Raw genomic sequence first — 12262 nt, 5'->3', positions numbered from 1 at the left:
GACCTCGAAAGTAAAGTTAGGGAATGTCCAGAAATCACGATCTTTTGGCATTCTTCTAATGAAATTTACATGAATTCATTATTAAGTCTGATAAAAAGATACGGATCATCCGTATATGGACTCCGCCATGGATGTGCTCATGTGCCATAATAAATAGAGATCGACTAGTACGTTTTCTTAAAAATATAAAGCTAGATTGATAGGTACATGATTTAAATAAAAAGAATGTATAGATTTCTTTGATAAGTACTCACTATTCACTAGAATAATAATTATTCGAGTATTAATTTCCTCCTTAGCTATCATTTATAACTTCACAATTCTATCAATTAGATGCTAAAATAATATTGTTAAATAGTGAGTAGATGAAGAAATTTATATGGACCAACCTTAAGTCTTATAGATCAAGATCAAGAACACAGTGTATAAATTAATCAATTTTCTTTATGGTCTATAACAAGATTCCAAGCAATGACACGAAAATTTAGATAGTTTGAAGCAAGGCAACAAGAAACTCTTACCTAATAAATTTGAGATGAAGAATTGAGAAGAGCTACTGTAGCACTACGAATTTTAGAATACATAAAAACCTTGATGATTTTTTAACACAAAGACACTATGTAGGGAAAAATTTACAAAACTTTAGTCAATTTAAGTTTGGCTAAATATCTACACCTTATGATTCAAATATGTTGGGGGGTAAAACCGGACCACCATTGATATGCTTACATGTGGCAAGACCTGCGGAGATGGGACAAGACCGCTCGGATAGCCAAGAGCCGACTGCCGATGACACTCCACCTCGCGGAGCAAAGAAACGCTGATCATCTGAATAGAAGGCATTTGCCCGAGAAGGGCCCTCGATGCCAAGACCCGTGACCGAGTGCCACCACGTGGTACCGTTACCGTCTTGTCCGAGAGGAGAGACCTCGGGCGACTTGCCTCTAGCAGCATATGGTCGAGTGCCACTACATACAGGACAAAGGCTTGATGACGGACGAGGCATCAATACCCTCAGTTGAGTAGAAGCGCCCCCCTCCCCCCCGAGGATCATATGACATCATCGTCTGCTGACTCGTTTCGTCCACCATAGAAGATCAAGCAACGTCCCATCACTTTCCAGTGCTATTTCTATCAGCAATCGTACAAGATCCCAACATCTACCATCCCCAACATGTCACCTTCTGAGATGACACACCTCGCCTGTCACATCACATCATCTACTTGTACCTTCTGGCTTACCGTACTACACCAGTGCCAGTGCCTGAACTGCCGTTCACTATGACGTCCATCGTTCCACATCGCACCCAGGAACATGGAACCTCAGGCTATAAAAGGGGAACCCTCCACTCCACCCGAGGAGGATACTTCAATTCCACTCAAAAGTGCACAAACCAAATTGTCACCACCCTGGTAACCATCATAGCCCACCCAGGTGCATATATTTATTTGGACTACCCTATACCTCGCACCTCATCACTCTTTCTCTCGTGCCTTGTATTTGTCATGCCCCGGACCGTATTCTTAGGTTAGTGCCCGTAATAGCCGCTGCAATGTCCGTAGAGTTACCCCCACGAACACGCAAGGCTCAACTTCTAACAATTCACTAATTTGCATGTGCTTTGAAGGGATCACCACCATTGGTTCTTCTACAAGCTTGTGGCCAATCCGCATGTGTAAGTGAATTGGCTGCTATGTATCTGCTTTGAAGGGATCACCACCATTGGTTCTTCTCTAAGCTTGTGGCTAATCCGCATGTGTAAGTGAACTCTTGAGTTTGCTTTGGTCTATGTGACTTGTATCAATTTTGATCAACCAACAATTTGAGTCTATGAGTGAGTCATTATGTGTAGTTCACCTCCAAGCCTCCATTTAGCTACTACACACTTGGCTCTACACATTTACAGAGCTAACCCCTGTCCAGTGTCTGGCAGAGCTAAGGGGGCTTCAATCCTGACTCCTTATCCCCATCTCAGCCCAGGCTAATGGGGTCTTACTTATTCAGGGGGGAGAGTGGAGCCTCGAGAAGCACTGTGGAGAGGAAGATCCTTGGCCCCTCCGCGAGTGAGTTTTGCTGGTCATAAAGAGATGGAAACCTGGGAATAAGTTTACATTTTATGACTTTATGATTGTCTCGGAGGCGAGAAAGGGAACAGATAAACAAACTGAAAGGGATTGGGGTTATTGATTTTTATAAAACCTAGCTAAAGAACAAAACTAGGAAAACCATTAGCATCATATGATCAATTTGAGTTTGCAGATCATCAAAACATGGATAAGGTTGAACCGTTAGGCTTACAACCTTCCCATTTTTTATGAAGACAAACCAAATTGATTATGAGGTGGAAGCTCCCCCTTAGAGATTGAAAAATGTAAATCTAGCTCGCCCTAAATCTATGCTTATAATAAATATTGCAAATAATGATATGAAACATGTTTAACAAGTTTATAACATTGAAGCACAATAAGCATAGAATATGCATGCTTTGTGATCACAAAAGGGACATAAGCATGATATGAGAATTATGTGCAAAGGTAGTCCAAATATCATGAACAATATGTAAAACAGAATTGATTTATTCTTACTTGTCCCCCTTTTGTTACATATAAAAGATGGAGAAAGAATATAACCATTTAAGTAGTTCTCCTCCTAAGTTTTTTTTTAAAAAAAAAACTTTGAAATCTTTTCTCCCCCTAAGGGCCGTAAGCATATTCAAGTAGAGCATATAGATACATGGTCCTTATGTAGTATATAACCAAGAGATTAGATTTCTCAATTAGAAGTGATGGTACTATCTCTCTCTCTCTCTCTCTTAACTAGTAAGAAGGCTAAGGGCACCAATTGAGTAGCTTTTAGTATTAGGGTTTGACATCTTGACCATACAATCAATACTAAGCAACGAGTATATATAAGTAATATGTATATATAAATCAATTTTAGAATTTATTTACTTGGTTGGCACTCCAAATTTTGAGACCACTTCTTATATGATAAAAACTTTCTTCATTAAGTGGTTTAGTAAAAATTTCTGCCGGTTAATCATTTGTGTTTGTATATTCAATTGAAATGTCCCTTTTTAATGAATGATGTCTAAGAAAATGGTGTCTTATCTTTATATATTTAGTCCTAAAGTGGTGAATTGGATTCTTGGTTAAATTGATTGCACTTGTGTTATCACAATTAATCAGAACACATTCAAACTTTAGACCATAGTTCTCTGAGGTATTCCTCATCCAAAGGATTTGTGCACAATAAGCCCCAGCTGCAATATATTCAGCTTCAGTGGTAGATAGGGCAACTGAATTTTGCTTCTTACTAAACCAAGACAGAAGGGATCTACCTAAGAACTGACAAGTGCCACTTGTGCTCTTCCTATCAACTCTACATCTGGCAAAGTCAGAATCTGAAAATCCTACTAGGTTAAATTCCTTAGAGTTTTCAAATCACAAATGTAGACTAGGAGTTCCCTTAAGATATTTCAATATTCTTTTAACAGCGCATAAATGGGATTCCTTAGGATCAGACTTAAACCTAGCACACAAGCAAACAGTATTTCAATATCGGGTCGGCTAGCAGTCAAGTAAAGTAGGCTCTCTATCATGTCCCTATATTTCTTTTGATCAATGAATGGGCCAAGATCATCCTTGCTTAGTTTGGTGAATGTGCTCATAGGTGTAGGCTTTGTTTGAGAGCTATCCATCACAAACTTCTTAAGCAATTCCTTAGTGTATTTCTCTTGATTAATGAATATGTCATTCTTTAATTAATGAATTTGTAGTCTTAGGAAATACTTGAGTTCTCCCATCATACTCATTTCAAATTTACTTTGCATGCATTAGGCAAACTCCTTACACATACTTTCATTGGTTGATCCAAAGATGGTATCATCAACATATATTTGCACAGTGGGTATGTCATCTCCTTGTCTTTTGACGAAAAGAGTTTTGTCAACCTTGCCCTTATCAAAACCTTTGTCCAAAAGGAAAGACTAAGCCTATCATGCTATGCTCTAGGAGCTTGCTTTAGTCCATATAAGGCTTTGTCCAACTTATAGACATGGTTAGGGTATTTAAAATCATCAAAACTGGGAGGTTGTTCAACATAAACTTCCTCCATGATATTCCCATTTAGGAATGCACTCTTGGCATCGATTTGATATAACAAGAAACCTCTATGACAAGCAAATGCAAGAACTAAGCTTACCATATTATTAAAGGCTATTGATAATAGCACTATTGTGCTTGGATAATATCACGAACTAAGGTTGTCTTTTCTTTTTTAATTAGGTTCTTTTTAGACCAGATAAGTTTATGCACTTATCAAAACACGGTAGATCCAAAATCAATGCAATATTAAAGCAATTAAAGAAAACGTTTTCGGTCGGCTATCTTTCTTTGATGTTTCATGTTTTCTCTGCTTCACAAAAATAAACCCTATGATTTCTTTTTGGTAACTGGGATCGAGACCGTTGACCTTGTTGATCATGATGAGCCGACCCACGTGGCACGTTCCATCAATAAGAAAAAAAATAATCAACTGTTTAAATTTTCATGGCAGGCCTGTTTGGATTGCAGGAAAAACATTTCTGAAGGAATTTTTTCCCTAGGAATTTTTTTCCACAAATTAGAGGGAAATGATAAATTTTGAGGATAATAATTATAACTTGAATTGTGGTTGTTCAAGACATTTTTATTGATATGTAATAATAGTGGAAAAGCAAAATGTTTTTCTTTTCCAAACTTTTCTTGAAATTTGATGGAATCAAAACAAGGAGCAAAGGAGGCTTCATGTGTCAAGGAGATATCCTCATCCCATCAAAGTGGAATCAATGGCAATGGACTAGAACTGTGATCATAGTAGGGGTGCAACTTGGGTCGGGCTCAAACAGAACCCAAGGGGTTCAACCCAATTTTGAGTCGGGTTCGGTTGGCATTTCCTCGGGTTCGGTTGGTTTAGGGATGGCTTTTCCCAACCTAATTTATTTCAGGTTGGGTTAGGGTTGATGGGTTGGCAACCCGACTCCACCCGCACCTGACCTCCGTCCTCTAATTTTATCTTGATTTCTTTTTGTTATTTTATTTTTCTATTTGGCCCAAAGTGAATCTAAACCAACCCGACCCGATTTCGGGTAGATCAGTTGGGTTAGGGTTGACCGTCCTCAACCTGAGGCTCGGGTAGGGTTAGGGTTGAGGGAATGCTATCTCGGGTTGGGTTAGGGTTGGCCTCAACCTGATCCAACCCGACTCGAGTTGCACCCGTATATCATAGTTCTAATCAATGGATTCGATTACGTCCACATGGAGACCCGGGGAGTAAATGTTAGGGAATGTCAAGAAACCACCATCTTTTTTCATTTTTCTAAATGAAATTTACATGTATCCATTATTAAGCGTAGCAAATAGAAAGATCCAGATCGTCCATGTAGTGGACTCCACCATGGTTGTGCCCATGTGCCATAATAAATGGAGATCGACTTGTATGTAAGGCATTAATTACTTAAAAATATAAAGCTAGAATGATAGCTAGAGGATTTAAATAAAAACAATGTATAGATTTCTTTGATAAGTATTCACTATTCACTAGAATAATTATTATTCTAGTATTAATTTCCTCCTAAGCTATCATTTATAACTTACAATTCTATTAATTAGATGCTAAAACAATATTGTTAAATAGTTAGTAGATGAAGAAATTTATATGGACCAATCTGAAGTCTTTATAGTTCAAGATCAAGAACATAGTGTATAGATTAATAAATTTTCTTTATGGTCTAAAACAAGATCCCAAGCAATGACATGTAAATTTATATAGTTTGAAGGCAACAAGAAACTCTTATCCAATAAATTTGAGATGAAGAATTGAGAAGAGCTAATGTAGCCCTAGGAATTATAATACATAGAAACCTTGATGATTTTTTAACACAAAGACACTATGTAGGGAAAATTTTAAAAAACTTTATTCAATTTAAGTCTGGCTAAATATCTACACCTTATGATTCAAATATGTTCGGGGTAAAACCGGACCACCGATGATACACTGACATGTGGCAAGACCAGCAGAGATTGAACAAGACCACTCGGAGAACCAAGAGCCGAGTGCCACCGACCACTCCACCTCACGGAGCAAAGAGATGCCTATCATCCGAATAGAAGGCATTTGCCCGAGAAGGGCCCTCGATGCCAAGACCCCTGACAGAGTGCTGCCACGTGGTTCCGTTACCGTCTAGTGTGAGAGGAGAGACCTCGGGCTGCTTGCCTCTAGCAGCATCTGGTCGAGTGCCACTACACGAAAGGACAAAGACTCAATGACGGGCGGGGCATCAATACCCTCGGTTGAGTAGAAGTCCCAAGAGGATCATATGACGCCAGGTTGAGTAGAAGTCCCAAGAGGATCATATGACGCCATCGCCTGCTGACTCATTTCCACCACCATAAAAGATCATGCAACGTCCCATCACTTACCAGTGCTAATTCTGTCAGCAATCGTACAAGATCCCAACATCTACCAACCGCCAACATGCCACCTTCTAGGATGACACACCTCACCTTTCACACCGCGTCATCTACTTGTAGCTTCTGGCTTACCGTACTACACCACTGCCATCGCCCGAACTACCGTTCATCATGACGTCCGTCGTTGTCACATCACACCCAGGAACACAAAACCTCAGGCTATAAAAGGACAACCCTTCACTCCACCCGGGGAGGATACTTCAATTCTGTAATACCTGGTCCCAAGTTGGGAAATTTATTTATTTATTTATATATTTATTTTAATGGGTGTCATTATCAAAAGTTGGGTTGAAATATTTTTGGGCTTGTAGGGGGTGTCGTTATCAAACTAAAGGGGAGCATTAAAGTATTTTTATGGGTGTCCCCATCAAAGTTACTAAATATAGTAACTCCGTGCTTACTCTAAATAGTAAGTCCGTACTTGCTATAAATAGTAAGTCCGTACTTGCTATAAATAGTAAGTCTGTTTTTACTATAAATAGTAAGTGGATTACACTACTTTAATTATAACCCAAATCTCATTAAAATTGGTATTCCTTATATTTAAGAATCCTTTCATGACACAAATTGCTTTATTTAACCAATAGAAAATCTACAACTAGGGAAAGGGATAAACTATAAAAGAAGGAAACTAACTGAACCCTCAATTAAAGGGGAGCTCACGTTTTCCCATAAAGAGGAGAACGTGCTCACATCCCAAAACTCCAAAACGTGAGAGAGAGAGAGAGAGAGAGAGAGAGAGAGAGAGAGAGAGAGAGAGAGAGAGAGAGAGAGAGAGAGAGAGAGAGAGAGAAGGAAAAGAAGAAAAAAGAGGGAAAAAGGGAGAAAGAATAGGAAAAGGAAGAAAGAGAAAAAAAAGAAAAAGAGAAAGAGAGAGGAAGAAAAGAGGAAAGATTTGGTCATTCTTTGGCGTTCTTCATCTCTCAAGTATGTATATTACATGTTTTTTCTTTAGATGTTCATGCTAATGACAATTATGCTAATTTTTGTGTTCTAAAATTATGTATCTTTAAATATGAAAATTTTATCCCTAAAATATGCGTGCGTGTGTGTGTGTGTGTGTGTGTGTGTGTGTGTGTGTGTGTGTGTGTGTGTGTGTGTGAATATGGTTTCAAATCTAAAAATATTTTACTAAAAATAGTAAATTCAGATTTTACTAAAAATAATAAGTTCGTTTTTTTACTAAAAATAGTAAATATGATTTTTACTAAAAGTAGTATGTGAATAAATATTTATATTATTTACAATCTAAAATTTATATCTTGATATATGTGCGTAAGTGTAGAGTTTAAAATTTGGAGTTTTTAACTCTAATATACATGCATATAGACATCTATGTGAAAATCCATGGTTTGTAAGTATTTGTGTACGAAAACAAATATATCAAATTTGAATGTGTACCTCAACAAATGAATGTTTTAGATCATAGTCCTTCTATTATGGGTCATTTATTCTAAAAATAAAATTCTAGAAAGAATGTTCTTGATGAGATAGAAACTCTAGGTTGTTTAAGACACCTATACATGCAGGGATTTCCTAGGGACCATCGCAGTGTTGCATGAGAGAGCAACCACCTCATATGAATTATACGTATAAAACAAAATCTGTTGAAAAGTGAGCATGTGTCTGCTCTCCCACGCACACATGGTTTTAAATTTCGGTTTCGGCTAAAATTTTAGAGTTATCCGAAATCGAAATTTCGGGCAAAATTTGGTATTGATGCACAACATCCCGGATTTTAGTTCGAAATTAGTTAACGCAATAAAAAATTATTATTTTAATAGAAATTTTGATCAAATTGCCGAAATTAACGAATCGAAATTTACGAAATTCCGAACGAAATTTTGTAAAATTCAGGAATTTCAGTTTCCGTACCTTTTCGTTTCGGTCCTCACCGAAATCCAAAATTTCAGTTCGAATTTCGGTCAAAATTTAAAACCATGCTCATGCTACAACGGTTCCACTAAATGCCTTACGAGATGGTCCCTAGCAAATCCCATATATGTACATTTTCCATAGATTATCTCACAAACCCAATAATTAAATTAAATTAACTAGTGTATTTTACGATAAATCTTACTAAAAGATGGCTTTATTTATTTTGGATATGTTAATGCATGACAGCTCAACATATGATTGCATTTTAATGATTTTTCCTTCTCCAAAATGAGAAAAGAGTATCGGAAGTTTCCTACGAGAGAAAGGCTTCTTAGCAAGAACTTGATTAAGATCTTGTTTTTTGTTCCATCTCCGACAAATGAACCACTGAGATTATTATTATTATTTTCTTATCATTTTCTCCATTTCAAGTTAGAATAATAAATAAAATAAATTTATTACTCTCCCACCTTGATATTTTTGTATTTGGTTGGATTTATATCCACCGTTTTCTTTTTGATCTTTTGTAACTGACCATCTCAGTCCCCTTTTCTAATGAATTCTTCATCATTAAAACAAATATTAAAAATTATGACATCGTGACAGCAGGCAGAACAATTGGGTGTCTTTTATGGGAACATATATCTCTACAGTGTATTTATGCTTGCAAGATATATATACGGTGTATGTGTGTGTTTAATATTGAGTGGATTTACCTCAGTATTTGCAAGTGGTTTGAATGGCGTTTTAAAATCTGTGAACCAGCTAACATTTCAGTTGTTAAAGGCAGGTGCAAGCCTATACGACACTTGTACTTTTTGACATGTGTAGTGATGAGTTTCACATGGGAAGACACAGACGGGGTGTCATTATAAAAGGTAAGGCGTGTGTCCCATCTTATCAATGTGATTGAAAGGTGAGACACGTTGTATTGGACGAATCAGATTCACGATCAGACCAGTATTGGAAGGGCTTGACGTGGATTTCCTGACATGCCAAATTAGCTTGTTATGTTTTGCCATATGAGTAGCATGCAATCAATTCAATAATGATGTTATGCCCACAAATAATGACGTGCTAATGCTCACAAATGTTGGAATACTATGATTCCTTGTTAAAGGAAAATACTTTGGAAGCAAGAAAATTGCTAATGAATATCTTAAGGATACTGAAAATGGATGACATGGCAGAAAAACTGGTAATAAATAAATGAAATAAAAGGCATTGGGAAATATGATTTGATGAATTGGGCGGAGGTATGAATCGTATATGAATAATGAAATTTCGCGCGCGGCCAAGGGATTTTAGCGCACCCCATGGTGGCGAATGCATCCTTTTAGACCGTGATGTCAAGGGGCAGAGTGCCCAGTAGGCACATTCTAAAAAGTTCCCATGCCCACTACCTGTAGACGAAGGCAGTGGAACGTATTGGGGGGGCAACAAGCTAAATGTGCTTGATTATCTTGCATGGGTCATCTCAACTCATGCATTACAAATAATAATAACAAACATAAGTTTCTTACTTGTAAAACATTGTTTGCCTTGCTAGAATAACTATTTGACATTGTTTAAATGCCATAGCATGATCCCAATTAATGTTTCAGGTTTTCTTAAGAGATGATTGTTATTATGTGCTCACCTAATGAATTAAGTTGTATGCTTTAAATTCAAAATTTGTTTAAGTGTGTATGTTTATTACCGAATGAATCTACTTAGTTTGTTGAACTACCCACATATAAATTTATATAGACCAGACGATTAGGATCTCCTATCGAGATGATTTCTGGGGTACAACATATTTTAGTTGGGGCCCAAGAAATGAATGTTTTAGATCAGGGGCCTTCTATTATGGGTGATGCATTTTAAAAAGAAAATTCTTGCAAGAATGATCTTGATGGGACAGAAACTCTAGGTTGTTTAAGACACCTATACATGTAGGGATTTGCTAGGGACCATCACAGTGTTGCATGAGAGAGCAACCACCTCAAATGAATTATATGTATAAAACAAAATCTGTTGAAAAGTGAGCATGTGTCTGCTCTCCCATGCCCACATCGTTTTAAATTTTGGTTTCGGCTAAAATTTTAGAGTTATCCGAAACCGAAATTTCAGCTGAAATCCCTAAATTTCGGGCAAAATTTGGTATTGATGCACAAAATCTCGAATTTCATAGACGAAATTTCGGTAATTTCATTCGAAATTAGTTAACGCAATAAAAATTATTATTTTTATAGAAATTTCGACGAAATTCCAGAAATTAACGAATCGAAATTTATGAAATTTCGAACGAAATTTTGTAAATTTCAGGAATTTCGGTTTCCGTACCTTTTCGTTTCGGTCCTCACCGAAATCCGAAATTTCAGTTCAAAATTTCAGATTTCAGTCAAAATTTAGAACCATGCTCATGCTACAGCAGTTCCACTAAATGCCTTATGAGATGGTCCCTAGCAAATCCCATATATGTATATTTTCCATAGATTTTCTCACATACCAAATAATTAAATTAAATTAATTAGTGTATTTTACTATAAATCTTACTAAAAGATGGCTTTATTTATTTTAGATATGTTAATGAATGACAACTCTACATATGATTGCATTTTAAAGATTTTTTCTTCTCCAAAATGAGAAAAGAGTATCAGAAGTTTCCTACGAGAGAAAGGCCTCTTAGCAAGAGCTCGATTAAGATCTTGTTTTTTGTTCCATCTCCCACAAATGAACCGCTGAGATTATTTATTATTATTTTCTTATCATTTTCTCCATTTCAAGTTAGAATAATAAATAAAATAAATTTATTATTCTCCCTCTTTGATATTTTTGTATTTGGTTGGATTTATATCCACCGTTTTCTTTTTGATCTTTTGTAACTGACCATCTCGGTCCCCTATTCTAATGAATTCTTCATCATTCAAAAAAAATATATATAAATCATAACATCGTGACAGCTGGTAGAACAATTGGGTGTCTTTTATGGAAACATATATGTATATCTCTACAGTGTATATATGCTGGAAAGATATATATACGATGTATGTGTGTGTTTAATATTGAGTGGATTTACCTCAGTATCTGCAAGTGGTTTGAATGGGGTTTTAGAATCTGTGAACCAGCTACAATGTCAGTTGTTAAAGGCAAGTGCAAGCCTATACGACACTTGTACTTTTTGACACATGTAGTGATGAGTTTCACGTGGGAACACACAGACAGGGTGTCATTATAAAAGGTAAGGGGTATCTTCCATCTGATCAATGTGATTGAAAGCTGAGACTCGTTGTATTCGCCGGATCAGATTCACAATCAGACCAGTTTTGGAAGGGCTTGACGTGGATTTCCTGACATGCCAAATTGGCTTATTATGTTTTGCCATATTAGTAGCATGCAATCAATTTAAAAATGATGCTATGCCCACAAATAATGACGTGCTAATGCTCACAAATGATGGAATACTATGATTCCTTGTTAAAGGAAAATACTTTGGAAGCAAGAAAATTGCTAATGAATATCTTAAGGATATTGAAAATGGATGACATGGCAGAAAAACTGGTAATAAATAAATGAAATAAAAGGCATTCAGAAATATGATTTGATGGATTGGAAGGAGGTATGAATTGTACATGAATAATAAACTTTTGTGCCGGCCATGGGTTTTTAGCGCACCCCATGGTGGCAAATGCATCCTCTTAGATCGTGATGTCAAGAGGCAGAGTAGCCAGTAGGCACATTGTAAAAAGATCCCATGCCCACTACCTGGAGACGAGGGCAGTGGAACGTATTGGGCGGCAACAAGCTAAGGCAGCTTGATTATCTTGCATGAGTCGTCTCAACTCACGCAATACAAATAATAATGACAAACATAAGTTTCTTACTTGTA

The sequence above is a fragment of the Tasmannia lanceolata genome, unplaced genomic scaffold (assembly GCF_043159265.1).
Source record: "Tasmannia lanceolata isolate RefF3 unplaced genomic scaffold, GAP_Taslan_0.1 ptg000018l, whole genome shotgun sequence".
Classification (NCBI taxonomy): Eukaryota; Viridiplantae; Streptophyta; class Magnoliopsida; order Canellales; family Winteraceae; genus Tasmannia; species Tasmannia lanceolata.
This window is presented reverse-complemented; position numbering follows the sequence as displayed.